Here is a 14,126-nt window from a genome sequence, read left to right as displayed (position 1 = left end):
CACTGTGCAGCCTTTGGTCCATCTTTGATTGATATAACAGTATATTCAATCCTCCTCTTTGTACTATTTTTACATTATACTCTATGGACTCCTGACACTTTTGAGTTTACGTATTAGATTAATAGTGTAGCACCACTACTGTTATTCTTTGTGTATATATATATATGTGTGTGTGTGTGTGTATATATATATATATATATATATTTGTGTGTGTGTGTATATATATATATATATATATATGTGTGTGTGTGTATAGGTATATATAAATATATATATATATATGTGTGTGTGTATATATATATATATATATATATATATATATATATATATATATATATACTGTATATGTACATATATATATATATATATATTTGTGTATGTGTGTGTGTGTATATATATATATATATATATATATATATACATACAGTGGGGCAAAAAAGTATTTAGTCAGCCACCAATTGTGCAAGTTCTCCCACTTGAGAAGATGAGAGGCTTGTAATTTTCATCATAGGTATACCTCAACTATGAGAGACAAAATGTGGAAATAAATCCAGACAATCACATTGTCTGATTTGGAAAGAATTTATTTGCATATTATGGTGGAAAATAAGTATTTGGTCACCTACAAACAAGCAAGATTTCTGGCTCTCACAGACCTGTATCTTCTTCTTTAAGAGGCTCCTCTGTCCTCCGTTCATTACCTGTATTAATGGCACCTGTTTGAACTTGTTATCAGTATAAAAGACACCTGTCCACAACCTCAAACAGTCACACTCCAAACTCCACTATGGTGAAGACCAAAGAGCTGTCGAAGGACACCAGAAACAAAATTGTAGACCTGCACCAGGCTGGGAAGACTGAATCTGCAATAGGCAAGCAGCTTGGTGTGAAGAAATCAACTGTGGGAGCAATAATTAGAAAATGGAAGACATACAAGACCACTGATAATCTCCCTCGATCTGGGGCTCCACGCAAGATCTCACCCCGTGGGGTCAAAATGATCACAAGAACAGTGAGCAAACATCCCAGAACCACACGGGGAACCTAGTGAATGACCTGCAGAGAGCTGGGACCAACGTAACAAAGGCTACCATCAGTAACACACTACGCCGCCTGGGACTCAGATCCTGCAGTGCCAGACGTGTCCCCCTGCTTAAGCCAGTACATGTCCGGGCCCATCTGAAGTATGCTAGAGAGCATTTAGATGATCCAGAAGCGGATTGGGAGAATGTCATATGGTCAGATGAAACCAAAGTAGAACTGTTTGGTAGAAACACAACTCGTCGTGTTTGGGGGAGAGAGAATGCTGAGTTGCAACCAAAGAACACCATACCTACTGTGAAGCATGGGGGTGGCAACATCATGCTTTGGGGCTGTTTCTCTGCAAAGGGAACAGGACGACTGATCCGTGTACATGAAAGAATGAATGGGGCCATGTATCGTGAGATTTTTAGTGCAAACCTCCTTCCATCAGCAAGGGCATTGAAGATGAAAGGTGGCTGGGTCTTTCAGCATGACAATGATCCCAAACACACCGCCCGGGCAACGAAGGAGTGGCTTCGTAAGAAGCATTTCAAGGTCCTGGAGTGGCCTAGCCAGTCTCCAGATCTCAACCCCATAGAAAACCTTTGGAGGGAGTTGAAAGTCCGTGTTGCCCAGCGACAGCCCCAAAACATCACTGCTCTAGAGGAGATCTGCATGCAGGAATGGGCCAACATACCAGCAACAGTGTGTGACAACCTTGTGAAGACTTACAGAAAACGTTTGACCTCTGTCATTGCCAACAAAGGATATATAACAAAGTATTGAGATGAACTTTTGATATTGACCTAATACTTATTTTCCACTATAATTTGCAAATAAATTCTTTCCAAATCAGACCATGTGATTTTCTGGATTTGTTTCCACATTTTGTCTCTCATAGTTGAGGTATACCTATGATGAAAATTACAGACCTCTCTCATCTTCTTAAGTGGAATAACTTGCACAATTGGTGCCTGACTAAATACTTTTTTGCCCCACTGTATGTATGTATGTATGTATATATATATATATATATATATACACTTTTTTATATATATATATATATATATATATATATATATATATACACTTATATATATATATATATATATATATATATATATATATATATATATATACATACACACACACACACACACACACATATATATATATGTGGTGGTCCTACAGCCTTGACCTGGCTATGTGGCATGGAGCATTGTCCTGCTGGAGAAACCAATCCTCAGAGTTGAGGAACAGTGTCAGAGCATAAGGAAGCAAGTTTTCTTCCAGGATAACCTTGTATATTGATTCATACATCCTTCACAAAGATGCATCTGCTCCAGTATTCAAACACCATACATGCTCAGAATGCTGGAGGTGGTGTATATTGCTTCTAAAGACACTTCTGACTCTCTGAGAACGTATGGTGTTTGAATATTGGTGCACGGTTCCTCACAGCATATGTACGTATGCCACAGGAAGAACAGCAATAACTTTTACTAGAAGCATTCTTGCTAATGAAAGTATATGGCAAAAATGCTTATTTCAAATTAAAATGCACCCAGGCACATTTCATTTTTGACTTTTCAAGCCCTTTAAGGAACCCATTGATAATTACTAAGAGTTGTCTACAAGAACAGTCAAATTCGCAGGAAGATATGAAAAGCTACATAAAGACATATTTAATTAAATACTATTCTGGGTCTGTATAGCTATACATGCAGCTCTGCAATAAACTTAAAATAAAAAGGTTGCTAAACTCTGAGAAGTGTACACTTGCACTATATAACCCCAGTGTAGCTTATCCTGGAATGTCCTTTTAATTTTCAAGCAAGTTGTTTGGCAGCAGACTCTTGCAATCCATTGGATATCTTTATTTGATTATTTTACTTTCTCTCAAAAAATATAATATATAAAAAAAATGATTCAGTGTCTTGTTCTTTGCTATGACAGAAAGATTTGGATCACAAAAGCTTACTTTCCGTTAGTTCATCACGGGGGAATTCTTTTGCTCACTGAGGTTATAGTGAACTATGCAGTTTTTCATATCTTTCCATAGGGACAGCTTATAACATTAACCACATTAAACCGGAATAGGCAGGAGCTTGTATAATATCGCACTCCCACAACAGCTATGTCCTGTATTGGCAGCGAAGCCCGTTTTTACCTCGTGTCCTAGACAAAAACAAATCCATTTGGAAAATGTAAATTTTCATTTTATTTTGGAGAAAGGGACATGGGGAATCCAAATTAAACCTTCATGATACAGAAAAAAAGGAAACCATTGTTAAAATTAAAAATCAGATTTTATTTACTTGCTTCTGTATCTTCAGCATGCTATAAACGCACGTAAATATACATTTATACAGTAATACATATCAATGAAACAGTTTTTACTAGAAGCATTTTTTCTAATCGATGTGTATTACAAAATGTTCCTATTTAAAACTGAAATATAGTCATGTGTATTTCAGTTTTGATGTTAATATCCATTTAAATATTAAAAAATCTTCACATGTAATAGGATTAACTCACACATTTAAAAAAAAAACCTTTAGCTTTAAATTAAGATGGTTTTCTTAAAGGGACAGTAAACACCATGAGATTTTAAATAAAATGTATATGCATAATGAAACAGCTTTGCAATATAGTTTCATTACTTATTTTGCCTCCTTTTCATTTAATTTAGCTCTGAAATTGAGTAATTTCTAATTCTCAGATCTTGAAATGCACCTGCTGACTCCTCCAGGCTAACCATGCTGCATATCTATCTCTAATTGAATTTATCAGATAACAACTTCAAAACAATGCATTTTATACTAACTTTATTACTCGGGTAGCCTTATGTACTAAAGCTCCTCCAAATAAGACAAATGGTGGATGTTGTTTAGCTGTTCAAAAATATATTTGCAGTAAAAGGGACTTGACTGATATGTTATTCTATAGCAACACAACAAAAATGTTTACTGTCCCTTTAATCATTACTTCATTGATTCTGTTTTAAAATACTGATTTTTATTTGTATCTTATTTTTTTGTTTTTTGATGAATATTATACATTTTAAGGGTGTAGCAAATAAATGTACAAAATGAAACACAGCCACAAACTAGCAAGTCCCTAGATCCCTGTAAAACAGCATAAAAGCTCTCAATCAGTAGTTTATGAAATGGAACATTTTACAAGGCTTTTAAAAGGAAATGGTAGGAAGTATTAACTTTAATGCCTGACGTTCCAAAAAAAGAAACCTGTTTCTAGCACAAATACAATGTTTTGCATGTTTTATTTGGATAATATAAAAATTCACACAGTCTTTCTGAATCCAGCCCATCCTAGGCATTTTTATCCATCAGGCACCCGGATGCATTATAGCCCTGCACACACCAGTGTAGCACATGTTGGCTGCATTTTAAAATGCTTTTAAAAATTACTTATTTTAAGCAGTGTGGGGGGGGGGGGCTGGCAATCTTTGGCCGGGGGAACAAATACCACCCAGTGCTCAGCTATAGCAACTCACTCCTTTTAAAATGTTGCATTTGATATTATATAGGGGAGAAATCTGCTGAATAAAAACGTAACAAATAATAAAGTAAGAATGCTTACGTTTATGGGATTCCAGATTTCTTACTGCTGCGCTATCATGTTACAGCTGCACTGCATTGGTAGCAGCCCCGTAGCTATCACGTTACTGCTGCACTGCATTGGTAGCAGCTCCGTAGCTATTGCGTTACTGCTGATCTGATTTGGTAGCAACTGCATAGCTATCATGTTACTGCTGCACTGCATTGGTAACAGCTCCATAACTATCATGTTACAGCTGCACTGCATTGGTAACAGCTCCATAGCTATCATGTTACAGCTGCACTGCATTGGTAGCAGCTCCGTAGCTATCACGTTACTGCTGCACTGCATTGGTAACAGCTCCATAGCTATCATGTTATAGCTGCACTGCATTGGTAACAGCTCCATAGCTGTCATGTTACTGCTGCAATGCATTGGTTGCAGCTCCATAGCTATCATGTTACAGCTGCACTCCATTGGTAGCAGCTGCATAGCTATCATGTTACTGCTGCACTGCATTGGTAACAGCTCCATAGCTATCATGTTATAGCTGCACTGCATTGGTAACAGCTCCATAGCTGTCATGTTACTGCTGCAATGCATTGGTAACAGCTCCATAGCTATCATGTTACAGCTGCACTCCATTGGTAGCAGCTGCATAGCTATCATGTTACTGCTGCACTGCATTGGTAACAGCTCCATAGCTATCATGTTATAGCTGCACTGCATTGGTAACAGCTCCATAGCTGTCATGTTACTGCTGCAATGCATTGGTTGCAGCTCTATAATTATCAAGTGGCCTCTTCTGTGCAACTCATGCAGAGGAGCCTACAGCTATAGTAATCCAGGGCTACTGTCAGGAAATAGACAGCAAAATACAACCAAAGTGTTCTTTAAATTGGGCACTGGGCTGAGTAGACATAGCTCTGACAACAAAGGGGGCAATGCAGGTGCATATTCGGCTACACCCAGGTGTACATATTTTTATATACATATGCTTTTATATACACACACATATAGATGGCTTAAAAATGTTTACTTTCTTCATGTAAAATTTAAAGGGAAGTGCTTTTTGATGGGTTTGGGCTCTCATGAAAGCTAAAGTAAAAAGTTGATTGGATTGCACTACAAATGTGTTATAATGCCCCTATAAGAGTATTTACAGTGCACCAGGCACATCCCATGGACACACTTATGAAAAATAAACTGATTGCTGGGCACTGTACCTGCACCGGCCCTAATTATTTTACCAAAAGCAGCCTGGGGGCAACTGCCATCCTGCCTCCTCCCCCCAGCCCAGTTCACCCCGTGTGATTTGCATTTATATTTTATAAAAATTAATACAGGAAAACTATTTTATCATTGTTTAAACAACATTTTAAGGAGACAGTATGCACATTTGGATTGTAATATATGATACTTTATTATGCATAATGAAACAACTTTGCTAGATACTATCATTATTTATTTTGCCCCTTTTTTGAGTAATATAAGTCTTAAACAATTGTGGATTTCCCAGCCCTGAAAACTGAGAGAGCATGTGGCAGGATTTACAAGCCCAACCTTGCCACATATCTTGCCACATATCTCTTCCTAATTTGTGCTTTTCCAAATAAGGAAAGTGGTAGGTGGAGTTTGGCCATTGAAAAACAATTGCAGCAAACAAAGTGTTAATCTATTCTAATAATGTTTAGACTCTGCAAAACAATGTTAGTACAAGGAGTTTACTGTCCCTTTAAGTCTGAGAACCTGAGGCCCTCATAGAACTTGAACAAAAACCACAGCCATATATTTTTTTTGTTCTTTTTTTTCCCCAATATTTATAGCCGTGTTCTTGTCTAAATGTAATCTGCTCTCCTTTTCCTTTCAGTGCATCTAGTTTTAAATATCCATAAAGCATATGTTAGAAATCCATCATTTAGATTTCCAAGGCTATACAAAGTAGCTGAAATTGCTTCATTTTCCCCTCAACGCTAATCAATTTTATGCACCTTCTACACATTTGCATTATTTTTCTTTCTCAGGAACATTTATGTCAGACTTAAGATAACTGGGCTTCTTTGCAAATGTAAGGTTGTTAAAATAACATCTCTAAGAAATACATTTTAAAGGGAATGAGGGTTATTTTAATTTGTAGCAGTATATTTCAGGATCCAATGGAAGCAAAAGCTGCTTCTTTAAAATGTTAGTGCAGCTATACTGATAACATTTTTGTGCAATTACCCATAAGGCATTAGGTCATATACATGAGTTTTCTCAACTCTGAGTTGACATTGGGTGATGTGCTTGCATTTCAATTTTCATGTCTTTGTACATTTAATTTAAAATATGCTTTCATTTTTATTGTATTTAAAAGCATCTCTGTGACCACTTAACAAACTGGCGTAATTTAATAGGTACATTCAGCGTGTTCTTGGTTGGCTAAAAAATAGATTAATTTTTTTCATTAGTGTTTTAATTAAATATTGCACAGGAATAGAAAGTGTTTAAATATATGCAATGATTTTTTTTGTATGTATTGGAAGGTCATATCAATTTCTGATGTACTACAACTACATGCCTAGCAGAATGTATATTAATTTACTTTATAAAGCAGAAATAAAATAAATACATTAAGAGAATGCTCATAACTTTCAGTAGATTCAATGTTTTCTTACAGCGCTGAAACTGTGGACCTATAGCTCCTGTCTATAGTGGGTCCCCAGGTGCCCACTTTTAGAAAATATGTGTCAAAACGTGGTTTAGAAAGGAGCGCCAAATCTTGGCGAGGTCTGGTGCGGTATAGGTGTGAAAATATGGTATTCTGTCTGAGAAATTGTATAGCGCTATAGCTCAGCTACAATTATGGTAGTTGTGCTGTATAGATGTGTAGGTTTTGATATCTAGATATAAGATCTAAGAGTGGCACAGTTGATACATAAAAGCATTTAATACATATTAAACATATAAAACAAGGGTGTCGTTTAAAATATATTTTAACAGAACGGCAAGAAATAATGTGTAAAAACACATAAACACATAAATATCTATAAAAACACGCGTGTTTTGCTTTTTAGCTGTATGTATAATGTCTCATAAAATTCGTCTCATATATAGTTGTGTTGGCATAAATCTGAAAATAATAAACAATAAAAAATAATAAAAAACAATGAAAAGTAAATAATGTCCAATAATCCCTTCTCAAAGTTAAGAGATATATAAAAAAAGGTTAAGTAGTGTCCAAAAATCCCTTCTCAAAGTTAAGAGATATAAATAGATTTTCACATGTGTATCCAAAAAATAAACTGTCCAAATTTAAGTGTTGTCCAAAAACGTGGTATAAATGAATAGTGCAAATCCAGCAGATTCAAAAGTTCTATTAAAAAAGCTTTGCAAAAAACATTTCAAAGAGACATTTAAAAAACATCAAAATGAAGGTAGAAAAAAAGGTCTATCAAAATATGGTGACAAAGAATAATCCGTGAAGTCAATCCAAAATAGTGATAAAAATAAGTCCAAAAAAGATGTAAAATATCCAAAAGATAAAAAACAAAAATAAATGATTAGTATGTGCACAAACTAGTGAGAGTGATCCCAAAAAGGGGGCTTATGTGGAGGGGTTATGTTTCCATGTAGAAAAATTATTTGCTGTATAAAAAGAAAAAGAAAAGAAAAATTATTTGCTGTATACAGCAAATAATTTTTTCTACATGGAAACATAACCCCTCCACATAAGCCCCCTTTTTGGGATCACTCTCACTAGTTTGTCACCATATTTTGATAGACCTTTTTTTCTACCTTCATTTTGATGTTTTTTAAATGTCTCTTTGAAATGTTTTTTGCAAAGCTTTTTTAATAGAACTTTTGAATCTGCTGGATTTGCACTATTCATTTATACCACGTTTTTGGACAACACTTAAATTTGGACAGTTTATTTTTTGGATACACATGTGAAAATCTATTTATATCTCTTAACTTTGAGAAGGGATTTTTGGACACTACTTAACCTTTTTTTATATATCTCTTAACTTTGAGAAGGGATTATTGGACATTATTTACTTTTCATTGTTTTTTATTATTTTTTATTGTTTATTATTTTCAGATTTATGCCAACACAACTATATATGAGACGAATTTTATGAGACATTATACATACAGCTAAAAAGCAAAACACGCGTGTTTTTATAGATATTTATGTGTTTATGTGTTTTTACACATTATTTCTTGCCGTTCTGTTAAAATATATTTTAAACGACACCCTTGTTTTATATGTTTAATATGTATTAAATGCTTTTATGTATCAACTGTGCCACTCTTAGATCTTATATCTAGATATCAAAACCTACACATCTATACAGCACAACTACCATAATTGTAGCTGAGCTATAGCGCTATACAATTTCTCAGACAGAATACCATATTTTCACACCTATACCGCACCAGACCTCGCCATAACTTTCAGTAGGTCAGATAAATAAATGATCAATATTGTGACTTTTGAATATTCAAATACTTTCTGAAATATTTGAATGGCATTTCTTATACAGAAATCATAGAAAGAAGGTCAAGGGGAACATTTTGTTTTACAATTTGTCCAAAAACAAACATTCACTCCATCCTCAATTAAAGAGCACATTTAAGCTATATTGTCTCAGCTCAAAAGCAGTTATTGGTATATTACTACTGGGATAAATGTAAATTGTTATCTAAATAGATTGTGCAGTACTGACTTTGTTATTAACTTAGAAATGTTATCGAAAGCCCTGTTTTGTTTGACATTAAGAACCCATAATCTTAATCAATATGTTAGTCATGAGCCGTTGATACAATTCAGTTCCCGGATACTGAACTCAATCATGGAACCTTTCCGTTAAGTCTCATATTTTAAGTATTATCTTTTCAATAATATGTTATATACTTTTGTGTCACAATGCATTTAGGCAAAAGTTATATGAAATATACTTTGTATCATTCCAATGCTTTTCTTCTTTATCTTCTGGTTTCTCTGCTTTTTATTTATTTGTATGTATTATGGCAAATTCTATGAAATAAATATTATACTTTAGATATTGGTGTTGGGAAATTGTGTGTTTGCATAAACATGTTCTCACTCTGTTTTCTCTTGTTAAGTGTATCCAGTCCATGGATCATCCATTACTTATGGGATATTCTCCTTCCCAACAGGAAGTTGCAAGAGGATCACCCACAGCAGAGCTGCTATATAGCTCCTCCCCTAACTGTCATATCCAGTCATTCTCTTGCAAGCCTCAACCAAGATGGAGGTCGTAAGAGAAGTGTGGTGTTTTATACTTAGTTTATTCTTCAATCAAAAGTTTGTTATTTTTAAATGGTGCCGGAGTGTACTGTTTATCTCAGGCAGTATTTAGAAGAAGAATCTGCCTGCGTTTTCTATGATCTTAGCAGAAGTAACTAAGATCCATGGCTGTTCTCACATATTCTGAGGAGTGAGGTAACTTCAGAGAGGGAATGGCGTACAGGTTTTCCTGCAATAAGGTATGTGCAGTTAATATTTTTCTAGGGATGGAATTTGCTAGAAAATTCTGCTGATACCGAACTAATGTAAGTAAAGCCTTAAATGCAGTGAGAGCTACTGGTATCAGGCTTATTAATAGAGATGCATACTCTTATAAAAATGTAATATAAAACGTTTGCTGGCATGTTTAATCGTTTTTATATGTATTTGGTGATAAAACTTATTGGGGCCTAGTTTTTTTCCACATGGCTGGCTTGAATTTTGCCTAGAAACAGTTTCCTTAGGCTTTCCACTGTTGTAATATGAGTGGGAGGGGCCTATTTTGCAGTTTTTTTGCACAGCAAAAATTACAGACACAGACATCCAGCTTCTTCCTGCATGATCCAGGACATCTCTGGAGGGCTCAAAAGGCTTCAAAGTCGTTTTTGAGGGAGGTAAAAAGCCACAGTAGAGATGTGGCAGTTGTGACTGTTTGAAAAAACGTTTTTGACTTTTATTATTCCGTTTTGGGTATTAAGGGGTTAATCATCCATTTGCAAGTGGGTGCAATGCTCTGCTAACTTGTTATATACACTGTAAAAATTTCGTTAGTGTAACTGCCTTTTTTCACTGTTATTTCAAATTTTGACAAAATTTGTGTTTCTTAAAGGTGCAGTAACGTTTTTTATATTGCTTGTAAACTTGTTTAAAGTGTTTTCCAAGCTTGCTAGTCTCATTGCTAGTCTGTTTAAACATGTCTGACACAGAGGAAACCACTTGTTCATTATGTTTGAAAGCCATGGTGGAGCCCCATAGGAGAATGTGTACTAAATGTATTGATTTCACCTTAAACAGTAAATATCAGTCTTTAACTATAAAAGAAATATCACCAGAAGATTCTGACGAGGGGGAAGTTATGCATACTAACTCTCCCCACGTGTCAGACCCTTCGCCTCCCGCTCAGGGGATGCACGCTAATATGGCGCCATCAGGGACGCCCATAGCGATTACCTTGCAGGACATGGCTGCAATCATGAATAATACCCTGTCAGAGGTATTATCCAGGTTGCCTGAATTAAGAGGCAAGCGCGATTGCTCTGGGGTTAGGAGAAATACAGAGCGCGCAGATGCTGTAAGGGCCATGTCTGATACTGCGTCACAATATGCAGATCATGAGGACGGAGAGCTTCAGTCTGTGGGTGACATCTCTGATTCGGGGAAACCTGATTCAGAGATTTCTAATTTTAAATTTAAGCTTGAGAACCTCCGTGTGTTGCTTGTGGAGGTATTAGCTGCTCTGAATGACTGTAACACAGTTGCAGTACCAGAGAAATTGTGTAGGCTGGATAAATACTATGCGGTACCGGTGTGTACTGATGTTTTTCCTATACCTAAAAGGCTTACAGAATTTATTAGCAAGGAGTGGGATAGACCGGGTGTGCCTTTTTCCCCACCTCCTATATTTAAAAAAATGTTTCCAATAGACGCCGCTACACGGGACTTATGGCAGACAGTCCCTAAGGTGGAGGGAGCAGTTTCTACTTTAGCAAAGCATACTACTATCCCAGTTGAGGACAGTTGTGCTTTTTCAGATCCAATGGATAAAAAATTGGAGGGTTACCTTAAGAAAATGTTTATTCAACAAGGTTTTATTTTACAGCCCCTTGCATGCATTGCGCCTGTCACGGCCGCGGCGGCATTCTGGTTTGAGGCCCTGGAAGAGGCCATCCATACAGCTCCATTGACTGAAATTATTGACAAGCTTATAACACTTAAGCTAGCTAACTCATTTGTTTCTAATGCCATTGTTCATTTGACTAAACTAACGGCTAAGAATTCTGGATTCGCCATCCAAGCGCGTAGGGCGCTATGGCTTAAATCCTGGTCAGCTGACGTGACTTCGAAGTCTAAATTACTCAACATTCCTTTCAAGGGGCAGACCTTATTCGGGCCTGGTTTGAAGGAAATTATTGCTGACATTACTGGAGGTAAGGGTCACACCCTTCCTCAGGACAGGGCCAAAGCAAAGGCCAAACAGTCTAATTTTCGTGCCTTTCGAAATTTCAAGGCAGGTGCAGCATCAACTTCCTCCGCTTCAAAACAAGAGGGAACTTTTGCTCAATCTTAGCAGGCCTGGAAACCTAACCAGTCCTGGAACAAAGGCAAACAGGCCAGAAAGCCTGCTGCTGCCTCTAAGACAGCATGAAGGAATGTCCCCCTATCCGGCGACGGATATAGTAGGGGGCAGACTTTCTCTCTTCGCCCAGGCGTGGGCAAGAGATGTTCAGGATCCCTGGGCGTTGGAGATCATATCTCAGGGATATCTTCTGGACTTCAAAGCTTCCCCTCCACAAGGGAGATTTCATCTTTCAAGGCTATCTGCAAATCAGATAAAGAAAGAGGCATTCCTACGCTGTGTGCAAGACCTCCTAGTTATGGGAGTGATCCATCCAGTTCCGCGGACGGAACAAGGACAGGGTTTTTATTCGAATCTGTGGTTCCCAAAAAAGAGGGAACCTTCAGACCAATTTTGGATCTAAAGATCAAATTCCTCAGAGTTCCATCTTTCAAAATGGAAACTATTCGGACCATCCTACCCATGATCCAAGAAGGTCAGTACATGACCACAGTGGACTTAAAGGATGCCTACCTTCACATACCGATTCACAAAGATCATCATCGGTTTCTAAGGTTTGTCTTTCTAGACAGGCATTACCAATTTGTAGCTCTTCCCTTCGGGTTGGCTACAGCCCCGAGAATCTTCACAAAGGTTCTGGGCTCACTTCTGGCAGTTCTAAGACCGCGAGGCATAGCGGTGGCTCCGTATCTAGATCCTGATACAGGCGTCAAGCTTTCAAGTTGCCAAGTCTCATACAGAGATAGTTCTGGCATTTCTGAGGTCGCACGGGTGGAAAGTGAACGAGGAAAAGAGTTCTCTATCCCCACTCACAAGAGTCTCCTTCTTAGGGACTCTTATAGATTCTGTAGAAATGAAAATTTACCTGACGGAGTCCAGGTTATCAAAACTTCTAAATGCTTGCCATGTTCTTCACTCCATTCCGCGCCCTTCGGTAGCTCAGTGTATGGAGGTAATCGGCTTAATGGTAGCGGCAATGGACATACTGTCATTTGCGCGCCTTCATCTCAGACCGCTGCAATTATGCATGCTGAGTCAGTGGAATGGGGATTACACAGATTTGTCCCCTCTGCTAAATCTGGATCAAGAGACCAGAGATTCTCTTCTCTGGTGGTTGTCTCGGGTACACCTGTCCAAGGGTATGACCTTTCGCAGGCCAGATTGGACAATTGTAACAACAGATGCCAGCCTTCTAGGTTGGGTTGCAGTCTGGAATTCCCTGAAGGCACAGGGATCGTGGACTCAGGAGGAGAAACTCCTTCCAATAAATATTCTGGAGTTAAGAGCGATATTCAATGCTCTTCTGGCTTGGCCTCAGTTAGCAACACTGAGGTTCATCAGATTTCAATTGGACAACATCACGACTGTGGCTTACATCAACCATCAAGGGGGAACCAGGAGTTCCCTAGCGATGTTAGAAGTCTCAAAAATAATTCGCTGGGTAGAGTACCACTCTTGCCACCTGTCAGCAATCCATATCCCAGGCGTGGAGAACTGGGAGGCGGATTTTCTAAGTCGTCAGACTTTCCATCTGGGGGAGTGGGAACTCCATCCGGAGGTGTTTGCTCAGTTGATTCATCGTTGGGGCAAACCAGAGTTGGATCTCATGGCGTCTCGCCAGAACGCCAAGCTTCCTTGTTACGGATCCAGGTCCAGGGACCCAGAAGCGACGCTGATAGATGCTCTAGCAGCGCCTTGGTTCTTCAACCTGGCTTATGTGTTTCCACCGTTTCCTCTGCTCCCTCGACTGATTGCCAAAATCAAACAGGAGAGAGCATCAGTGATTCTGATAGCACCTGCGTGGCCATGCAGGACTTGGTATGCAGACCTAGGGGACATGTCATCCTTTCCACCTTGGACTCTGCCTCTAAGACAGGACCTTCTGATACAAGGTCCTTTCAATCATCCAAATCTAATTTCTCTGAGACTGACTGCATGGAGATTGAACGCTTG

At 37.9% G+C, this 14,126-nt stretch overlaps 1 protein-coding gene across 2 annotated transcripts in view; it reads left to right on the top strand.

Annotated features, from left to right (window-relative positions):
* The window catches only part of DIP2C (disco interacting protein 2 homolog C), a 911,498-nt gene that overhangs the window by 758,352 nt on the left and 139,020 nt on the right, over positions 1-14,126 (top strand). The window lies entirely within an intron of this gene.

The sequence above is a fragment of the Bombina bombina genome, chromosome 5, assembly GCF_027579735.1.
Source record: "Bombina bombina isolate aBomBom1 chromosome 5, aBomBom1.pri, whole genome shotgun sequence".
Classification (NCBI taxonomy): Eukaryota; Metazoa; Chordata; class Amphibia; order Anura; family Bombinatoridae; genus Bombina; species Bombina bombina.
Note: the sequence above shows the minus strand (reverse complement) of the source record. Positions and strands in the feature narration are given on the sequence as shown.